Raw genomic sequence first — 11,111 nt, forward strand, 5'->3', positions numbered from 1 at the left:
TATGTTGTAAAGACGTATTCATGTTTAAGTAGAGAAGAGATTTAAATACAAAAGCAAATAGACAAAGCAGAACTCCATGACATTTATTATCAGGTTCTGTTAACATTTTTCTAGAATCTCATATGTGAATACAAAAGACATAAGCAACTTTTTTTTTCATACTGGAAAAATTTTCTTTTGCATCTGATGATGGTTTACAGCAAAACTAGAAGACTTCAAACCATGTTGCAAATGCCGTCATGTCTAAAAATTAGAGTTTAGGATTGAAATTAGTTCCCCATTAAAAACTGGTAAATGGCAACTTTATTTGTGAGCTCCATTTTTATAACTTTATACAGCCTTACTGAAATTTCCACAGCATTTCACAGAATTATTATGGCCAATACACATAACTACATTTGCAATTTTAAAATTTAATTTTGGGAAAATACAATAGGCTTAATGGACTATAGCTTTGGAATGTACATGAATACAAAGTGCATTACATATGACAGAGGAACACAGGAAAATTATTCATCTTCTGTTTATGAACTAGATTACAATGAAAAATTAATCTCGTTTCAGGTTTCTAAAATCTGTCTGTTTTGACCATTTTTTCCACCTCCTTCTGCTAGTTAGAAATACTTAAATAATCACAAAAATTATGATTTTGAAAGTCAATAGAATGCAGTGAACACAGAAAGTCACTTAGTTGCTTTAGAAATGTCCTGTTTCAGCCCATGTTTTTGCTAGAGTTTGAGTCTGTTTGAAATAGAATAGGATATTTGTCCTTAAGAAGTCCCACCTCCTTTTTGTGTATTAAACTTTTTGATGCTGAAGTCTTTATAAACTGCTTTCATTATCCACTATGTACATTTGATAAACATCAAGTCAGAAGTCTTTGGAGATTTCTAATCATTATTACTCTCCTATTAGTCATGTCATCTTATCCATAATGCCTACAGAGCAGAAAAGACTTTGATTTAATGTTTTATTCAAAGGACAAATCCTTCACTGGTATAACAGTCCCTAATGCAAGGCAGATATTAGTTGATGTAAAATAGTCAGTTTATTGCCAACTCGGATGTAGATTTACTTTGACCCTTTCAACCTGGAGGTGAAAGAGTTTTCTGTTGATGGCCAGTTACAAAACTATCAGTACTAATAATGTTTTTGACATTCTTTCTTACTCTGATTAATAGTTATATATCCATGCAACTGCTTTGACAACTACCCTCTGCTGGCTTTCTAAAAATACTTTGCTCACTTTTGCTCTCTCACTGAGATATATAAATAAATAGAGTGCATTTATTCTTTTACTAATATTTTTCATAATTGTCTTAGGGTTACCTGATTTCATTACATTTGTTCTCTAAACATGTGAAGAGTACAGAACCAGCAGATATAGAACTCACTATTTTAAGGAGAGAAATGTAGTTGACATCAATATGGTTGCAACCGTGAGATTTCTAAACTCTGAGACATTGGTATTCACTTTAATGGGAGCAATGTAGGCTCTCAGTAGAATAATTTATTAATGTTCTCCAAAATGCTCTATTCAATGAGGTTATTCAGCAAAGTCCAGTGGATGCTAGTGATGTTTAAAGTTTTTGTATTGGAAAGTCTCAAATCTGACTGCTAAAGCATATCCTTAACGTTGGAAAGACAATTCATGACTCTGGCTTTGGTGAAATTATTTACATTCCAAAAGAGCAGCAAACAACTTCCACATTGGATTCACAGTTATGATAGCTTGAAAGGTTCTCTTACCAGAGCTGTATCAAATGGAGAACTGGAAATTTATAAAAAGTTGAAATACAATTTTATTCATAAGTGGTAGAATGTCCCATTTGCTTGAGTAGCAGAAGCACTAGTGTGATTACTAATTTGGTCCTTCCCATGTGCAATACATCAACAACTAAGAACTAGCACTTGGAATTCCAGTTTAATCAGTGAGTCATTATCTCATATTTGCTAAGTTCTTATGCACAAGAAAAAGTACCTTTAATAAACAACAGTTTCAACAGAGTTCACAACTACTACTGTCAAGACAGCGCACATAAGTAGTTCCTAGTATGCCTTCAATTTCATTAATATTTTTAAGGAACTGAATCTAAATAACTACATTTTAGTGTTGCAATATCCTTAGATGACAACTGTAACATCTGTGTTAACCTTGACTTACCAATTTTTATCACGAATTCCATATCTACCATCTCTCCATCATCCAGTTCTGACATGCTTCTGTATCAACCCCAGCCGCAGCTTCCTTGCTATTAATTCAGACACCAGAGGCATCATGAGATGATAAACTACAAGCTGCTCCTACAAACTGCTACATATCTCACAGATCAGAAAAGCCAGTAAACACCTGAAAAAAAACCATAAAAAATGCCGTGATATACAACCAGGACATTAAAGATTTGCTTGATATACCCAATTCATCTGAGTAAAAGAAAACTGCACCACCAAACTGTTTTCCAGACTACATCTTTGAATGACCGCTGAAAGAAACATATGAAAACTTAGTACAAAAATCAAAATGTGTCACTGATAGTACACCCTTAGCAATCACACACCATCATGAGCTAAACCAAAGTCTAAAAGTTATTAAAGAAATGATATTTGTATCTTGAAATACATGTTCAAGTCTCCCCTATTACTTTTCAAATGGCAGCCCCGTAGAGCAAAATGTAGGCCCTCCAAGGACATCTATATAGGTGAAGCTGAACAACTACTATACACTGAACTGAGCTCAAACAGACCTCTGATAAAGGCTAAACCAAATAATTACCCCTAGGTGAGCAATATTTGTCACAAGACCACCACTTACCGAGATCTCACACTACAGATTCTTAAGGGACAGCTTCAAAGCTCCTTTCCAATCACAAAAATCTATGGAATATCCTCATTCATGGACTCGGGATATAAGAACTTCTCTATGCTGTATATGTCCCACCCCTGAAGTGTTGGAAGCAAAGTTGGTTGATGCCTGTTTCTCTTTTGTATATAAGTTTAACATGGTTTTCATCTGCTTTATTGTCACCCCCTGCATTACAGCTGCCTATCATCCTTTCTACTCAACTATTCTGTAGAAAAGCATCATATTGTACTTAAAGCAACTATCCTAAACCCTTAGGTCCCTTCAAAAGTTACTGCTTCTATTACAGAGCAGATTACTAACATGAGAACCCAGGAAGTCACCTCATTGTTTTTTTTCCCCAATTATATGAATTGATCTAATACAGGATCTGTTTAACCTGCTTGCTTATACTGTCATAGATCCAAATCACAGTGTGATTCCAAACGGCATATGTTATTTTAAAGATAAGCATACTTAATGTTTACTGTTTCCAGAACATAAAAAGCTCTAGTCTTTGTCTATACGGATTTTGGCCAGTAACTGTCATTCTCTTTCTTGTCTTACCGTGGACTGTGTTGCTAATGAAAGTTAAGTCAGTTTCTTGGGAATTTCATACCTCCACAAAATTGGTCTTAATCTATACATTTTAATGTAAAAGTGTAACAAGAAAAAAACCCAATGTCCAAAGGTTTCAGTCTAATTCTCCTGTCCTCTCATTATTCTTCTGCTGATATTTTATTTATGGAACATTTTTTTCCTTAATGTAAATTCTTCTGTTGTTATTTTGGGGCTGGGGATTGGATAAAACCATAAGAAAGCTACTGAGTAAAACAGTTGGCCTCTTTAATGGCATATTTAATTAAAGAAACCAAACAGGCAAGCAAGCAAACAAAACCAAAAAACCAATGATTCCGAAAAATTCGGTATAATGAACTGCCCAGAGGCTTTTGATCTTTGGGCAGCAAAGGTATTTGTTGACAGCACTGGGAGCAAGCCAGCTATTGCTGGAAAAACTTGCTTAAAGGCTTCACACAAAATCAGCAGTTTTTATACAATTTTCATGTATGATTAAATGGATATTCAAGTGATTACAACATCTATCTATACATATTAATAACAGGTGGAGTATGGGTGGAGCTCAGGCGGGGCTTGGGGCAGTGCTTCTCTTGGCCCTCAATTTTGGTGGGAGATCTGCTCTTCATCCTGTGGGTCTAGGGGCTAATCTCATCTTCCTCAGTTTGACCTCTCTTCTTTTCCATTGTTCTTGACCCACTCACTGAAGCTTAGAAAAAGGGTTGGCTTCTGGCCTGTTTCTTCTATTCAAATGTCTACTTTATCCTACTTCATCTTAATTTATTACCTCTAGGCCTATTATTTGTTCTTTTACCATTTTTTTAAGTTTTGGTCCAGTAAGTAGAACAGAACAAGTATAGCTCATTTGGATGTTAGTAGCTTGTTAGCAGGCCCAGATTTCTTAGTTAACTCTTTTGGACCTGGCCTCCTATTTCACCAACATCAAATTACTTTTGTGATGGAGAAAATAGAACAGCAGACATAATTGCATGAAACAGAGCCTGTAAACTAAGAGAAAGCAGAAGATGAGCTTCACTATCCAAGTAATATCACAGATCTTCACAGCAATTAAGGTTAGCATTTGATTGGTTTTGTGGTATCTATGTATGCATTGGTTTTCAGACAGCAGGAACAAACAGACAAAGATTTGCGTTTGTTTCCATGGGGAAGTTTAAGGACAGAATAATTCTGGCTGAACTGGTGATTGGAAGAAAGTTTGTCTCTAGTTCTTAAAATATTATGCAATGCTCTGCTGAAGATAAAAACCGCTGGAAATGTGAAATATCACCACATAACAACTACTCTGAAGTGAAATATTTAATTTCCTTCTATCTAGAGTCATAGAAGTTATGTTATTTTGGTCCCCTTACAGCTGGATTTGGGAGTATTGTCATGAAGGGCTTGTGAGATGGCTAAGTTTAACATCTTCTGTTTTTGAGAAATAGTATGAAAATGATATTGACATTCTGTATGAATTACTTAGTCAGGACAGTAGGAACTTATGTTCCAAACCCAATTTATTTTTTCTCTTTTCACAGAATACCAAAATAAGTTGATGTCATATTTCCAGAACAACACTAGCTGGCCTTTAACATTTAAAGAAGTACTGCAATGAGTGCTCAAGGCATGTGAATAAAATCTGGCCCTCTGATGTCTCCTCAAATCCATTCTTCCTGTGACTTATGCTACCAGATTTCCATGAATTTTACTACATGAACCATCTATAAGTCTGTGATGTGTGTTGGTACTTTGTGCAGACAGAGGTACAGGGATGGTTTGAATTATCACCATCTCTGTGGACAAAAAAAAAAAAGGAACAAACCCTTAAACAACAAGGAGAGAATTAATAACTTGACCATGAAAACTGTAAAAATTTTAGTATTACACCATGAACTCCATTATCAGTTTTTCTCTATAGTGGAAATAATGAACAAGCTCCAATTTTCAGTTACTTGTTTAGTTGAAACATATTACACTCACACATTTTTAATTCAGTTTGACCTGCGTATCATTTTGGAATATCATATGTCAGGGTAAAGCTTGAATTAAACTAGAGTTTCTGTTTAATAGTGTGGCAGTAATTACTTGAACTGGTATATGATTTACATAGCACATGTTGTGTTACAATGTACATTCTGTATTTCAAATTATTCCTTCCTTAAAATGTTTATTATTCAGTAATTATCAGTATTGGATGAGATTGCTGCAACTAGTTCTGGTATAATTTATACAATAAGCATAGTTTCTTTGAATGTTAATTATTTTGAAGCGCTCTTTTCTTTAGTTTTTCTTCTATATTTTTATGCCTAAAGTAATTATAAAATAATCACTGGATTTTCAAAAGTTTTCACAAGGTTCTCAAATAATGTATGGATGAACTGGTACACAATATACATATAGTGAGAAGAAAGAGGAAGAGGGAAGGGAAAGAGAGCAGCAGTGGAAGGGAAGAGAAGGAAGAGAGTTGTGGATCTCACTGTAGATATGCATCATGAAAAGGGTTAAGAGTTTTTTTAAGTTGCTTTTGGAAAGCTCACAATTATTGCGTGTAAGTAATTAAGTCCCTTTTTGGGGGGGTGTTCTTTTTCTTGGTTTGGTTTGGGTTTTCTTTTCTAATTTGTTTTCTTTACTTTGACTTTTATTTCAGTACTCATTTTTCACACTTTGGTTCTGTCGATTATTTTTAAATTTTAGTATGAAATTTTTATTTATTTATACTTGTCACCATGATATAAAATGACTTTCTATTACATGTTATGGTTCTATATTATTTACTTCATAATATGATTTGAAGCAAAGCTGATAAAAACCCCATACTTTTGCATAAGAATTATTTGTTGAATGTATAATAATTTTTTGGATGAATACTATGGATGTTTGGCACACAGAATCTGTTTATATTTTTTAAAAAATGTTGCATCATATTCTTTAATATGTTAGCCCCATATATGCCTGTAAGAATTGTTATGATATCCAAAAATGTTTAAAACATTTTCACAGAACACAATGAGGGGGAAAACAAAGAAATTATATATGTGCATGTGAACTGCTTTTGAGTTTCACAACTTCTATTAGATGCTAAAATGAACCTTGAGACATGAGTCCACACAACAATTCTATTTCATGAAAACTTCAGATATTTCAGATTACAAACTGGACTCTTTTTGACAAAATTAAAACAGAAGGTTCACTCCAGGAGAGTACTTAATACACTTCAACTGCTAAAGGGTGCTCAGTCCAACTCATCAGGCTAAACCCATTCCAAATTTATCTTTTATGAAAGGCATGTAGTGTAGTCATCAGATTCTTGGTGAGAACTCTTTGTGTCTACAAACCCACCCTTGTTGGGCCACACAACTTGCTAAAGCAGTGAGAGCTACCTTCTTCAAAGAAGCTCCACAAGACCTTATAGGTACAACCTGTCAAACAATTTGTCCCATTCAGAGGTTTTGGCCCAATATTTTTTATATCCTTACTAATACTAAAGACATTTGATCTGACTTTACAGGAAAGGACCAGAACCAACAAAACATATATAACCACAGGGAACTTCAGTCACTCAGATTACGTGATTCCTATATTATCCATCAGGCCAAACCCCTTTGATTTTCCATCTGGACACATCCACTGATGTGTGTTTCAATGTTTTGCTTCTTTATAGGACACATGATGTTGTTTATAGCTATCTCTACAACATTTAAAATGGATTATATATAAGACATACTAGTGTGAGATGCTTAATCAAAGTAGAGAACACTGTGACTAATGCAATTTAGGTATTTTTGGATATCCACTTCTGTTTGAATAGCCTAAGATCAAATCTGAAAAAGTGATAATTGTAATAATTTTTAAAATCCTTTTTTAATGTAAAATCAACTTGTTGATTATTCTACACACGCATAATGTGCAGACCAATTATATGTGTACAAAGACACATATCTATGCTATATCAGTGAATAATTTGTTGCAGTTGTCAAATAATGGGGAAAACATAAAACTATTTTAACTAATTTTTGTTCTGTATCATACTTAAAAGGTCACTGAAATGACTTAAAATTGTTGTGAATCATCAGAAAACACAACTATCGAATTTTCCAGAAGGTAACACCCACCTGACTTTACAGAAAGTAACATATTTTTGTTCTGATACTCCAAATCAGACTCCAAATCGTCTGCCTCTATAGTCAGAAATAGCAAGAAAAATTTTTCAGAAGAATAACAATTGGAATCTTTATTTAAATAAGCTCCTTGTATTTCTCTTTCTCTGTCACTCTCCTACTTGTTTCTAAACTACAGTAGGTTTAGTGCTCTTTTTAAAGTGATAGATCATTTATTCACTGGTTAATTGTGTATGTTCTTCATACTGTTGCAGATGTGAACAAACATACTATCATTTTGTTTTGCTGCTTGAACTTATGGATAGAAATATTTATGGCTCAATGTATTATCCGTACACATAAACACAGATACGCATACACAAGGAAAATTCAGAAAAATTAGAAATAATATTTCATTTAATAATTTCCAAAGAAGTTATAGAATCTTGAATTTAGTTGCAAGTTCTAATAGCATTTGCTATTTTCTTACTGAAAAATCTTGCAAGATTGTATGTCACAAGAGTGACATACTATAAGTGAATGCATTTTTAAACTTCATTTTAGGAAAGAGTTTATAACATGATTAAACTAAAAAATAGGCAGAAAGAAGTAACCAAAATGATACTGCTGTATAATTTTTAATATTAGGTCATTTAATCTCTTAAATTATTAGTTTTTATCAGTTTTACATGTTGAAAATGCATGAAAAAAATTATCCATAGCAAAGTATAAAATGGTGATTGGCACACAAATAAAAACATTTAAAGGTGTACATATACCTTTACCATTGTTTGTTTTATTAAGCCTGAGCTGAATCTAAGATGTGGAAGAGGAATAAATATTGCAGATTTGAAATTAACAGCCATCAGGAGAAAAACTCCAGAGGTTCATTCACCCTTAAAATCAAATTAATGATGTCTAGAAAAATTTTATTGACAGTAAAAAATCCAATAGGGTTCCTATAAAAAGAGTGTCCCCTGAGTAGAGAAGCTATTGGAAATGACAGCAATTAAATCAAGCTTATGAAATATTTAACTTGTTCCAAGGTGAGTTTGTTTCAGTGAATATCAGCTCTTAGACCAAGTAACGAAAGAAAGAGAAGGTTGAAAGAAATGCATGTATACAGAATTAATAAATTTACCATTTTCATAAAAAGGGATGGACTTTATTTAACTAGAATATATGTTGAACATTTTCTCACAATCCTGAATAACTGGATTCAGAAGAATAAGAAATGATAGAACTATTGCAAATAGTGTTACAGATGTGTAAGCAGTGAATTGCCATTGCAGACATAGAGTTACCAAGCACAAAATGAAGGACATTTTAGTTTAAAAAAAAAAATCACAAACCACTTTAATTACCTGCAAACGCTCTTGACGTCTTTTCTTTTTCATATGTCTTGCAAAAATGATTGATTTTTAGACAGTAAATTTTATATATCACTTCTAACAACTCTATTATGCTCTGGAAAAAAGATAGCATATTTATGCAGCTTAACAGGCTGCTCTGGGAGCAGTGATAACAGAAAAATCCACCTGAAGCAAGCAAGGATTTTGATGTTCTGTATATGCGAAACTTATGTTTTGGAGTCATAAGAAGAGCTACTAAACAGCTTGTATGGAATTGAATATTACAGCTAAAAAGGGATGTTTCATGTATAAGACTTTCACATAGCGAATTAAATGTTTTTATCCCTACCTTATTAAAATTCCATTTTAGCAAAGCAATGACTGTAATCTAAGCTATTGATAATTGTTCTTCCTGATAGAAATTCAAGGATATTGCCCTTCGATACATTGCAGAGATTTTCTTTATGTCTAAAGTATCTCAAGATGTACACAAACATGAGAGCTGAAATTTACTATATTGAATAATTCGTTCTACAAATGGAAAAAAAAAAAAAAAAAACAAACCACAAACAAGAAGTAAGAAAATATGGAAAACTGGAGCTAAACCACAGTCTTTTGTACTTCTATTTGAGAAACCTTCCAGCTGTGATTACACCTTCAAGAAAATTGTTTCAGTGTAAACCTTAGTTACACCTTCAAGGGATCCTCTTTACCTAAATGCTGTTTAGAGACATAAGCTTGTAGCACTTTTTTGGATTGATTTACCAACCAGCAAAAACAGTTTATACCTGATACGATCATGCCACTGAAATGTATCTTTTTTTCTGTTCCTTCACATCCATTTACATGAAAGCCCTTTCTGCAAGTAGGTAGAAATGAATAAGTAGCACAACAATACAGTCTATTGCACCCACCGTAATGTTACCTGAGTTGTGGTCAGACATTCTTCCAGAAAGGTCTGCCAGAGCTTCAGAAAAAACCTCTCAGCCTCTCATGATGAGTAACTGCTCACCAGCAATTACTATTCTCTTTGTTCAATTTTACAAGTGTGTGTCATCTTCTCACACATTTTTGTGTGAAAACATCCAGGTTTCTAGTTACTGGTGAAGGTTTTTATAATGAGTTTTTACAAGTAAATTAGAAGCACTCACAAACTTTCTTTTTACATTCCCCATAGGAATAGCAGAGAGAAGAACAGTTACTCCTTCCTACTTGGTTATGTGGCATTTTAAATGCCTCAAAGATTTCTGCAGCAACTGAGTCTGTGGGGTTGCACACATTTGAGGGCTGGAACAGGCCAGTCAGTCTCATCTCTACCTGACAAGATAATGAAGCAGATCCTCCTGGAATCCATGCTAAGGCTCATGGAAAATAAGGATGTGGTTGCTGACAGCCTTAATGACTTAATTGAGGGAAAATACTGCCTGATGAATTTGGTGACCTTCTCTGATGGGGTTACAGTGTTGGTGGATAAGGGAAGAGCAACTAACATAACCTACCTAGACTTGTGCAAAGCATTTGACACTGCGCCACAAAGCATCCTTAGCTCTAAACTAGAGACATGGATTTGATTGATGGATCACTCTGTGGATAACGATTTGGCTGGATGGCCACAGTCAAAGATCTGTGGTTAATGATTCAATGTCCAAGGAGAGACCAGTGATGAGTAGTGTTCCTCAGGAATCAGTTTTGAGACCAGTGCTGTTTAACACTTTTCTCAGCACCATGGACAGTGGGATCAAGTGCAAGTTTGCTGATGACACCAAGTTGTTTGGTGAGGTCAACACACTGGAGGGAAGAGATAGCATCCAGAGGAACCTGGACAGACTGGAGAGGTCCGTCTCTGTGAACCTCATGATGTTCAACAAGGACCTGCACCTGGGTCAGGGTAATCCCAAGCACAAATGCAGACCGGTCAGAGAATAGATTGAAAGCAGCCCTGAGGAGAAAATGTTGTTGCGAATGTGCATTTGCAGCCCAGAAAGCCAGCTGTATCCTGGGCTGCAACAAAAGCAGGGTGGCCAGTAGGTTAAGGGAGGTGATTCTCTCCCTCTGCTCTCATGAGACCCCATCAGAAGTGCTGCATCCAGCTCTGGAATCCCCAACAGAAGAAAGATGTGGACCTGGAGTGCATCCAGAGGATGGCCACAAAGATCAGAGTGCTGGAAGAACTCTCCTACGAAGACAGGTTGAGAGAGTTTAGTGGAAGGTGTCCTTGCCCATAGCATGGGAGGCCTGAAACTAGAT

General features: G+C 34.8%; 1 long non-coding RNA gene across 1 annotated transcript; it reads right to left on the minus strand.

Moving 5' to 3' along the window:
* Positions 1-286: 286 nt before the first annotated feature.
* LOC127467809 (uncharacterized) lies at positions 287-7,593 on the minus strand. Its single transcript, XR_007903316.1, has 3 exons — positions 7,528-7,593; positions 2,165-2,350; positions 287-1,754 (listed from the first exon to the last, which is right to left on the minus strand). It is a non-coding gene; the product is annotated as an uncharacterized LOC127467809 (long non-coding RNA).
* Positions 7,594-11,111: the final 3,518 nt, after the last annotated feature.

Source organism: Manacus candei, unplaced genomic scaffold (assembly GCF_025592945.1).
Source record: "Manacus candei isolate 608988 ecotype Guabito, Panama unplaced genomic scaffold, ASM2559294v1 h1tg000014l, whole genome shotgun sequence".
Lineage (NCBI taxonomy): Eukaryota > Metazoa > Chordata > Aves > Passeriformes > Pipridae > Manacus > Manacus candei.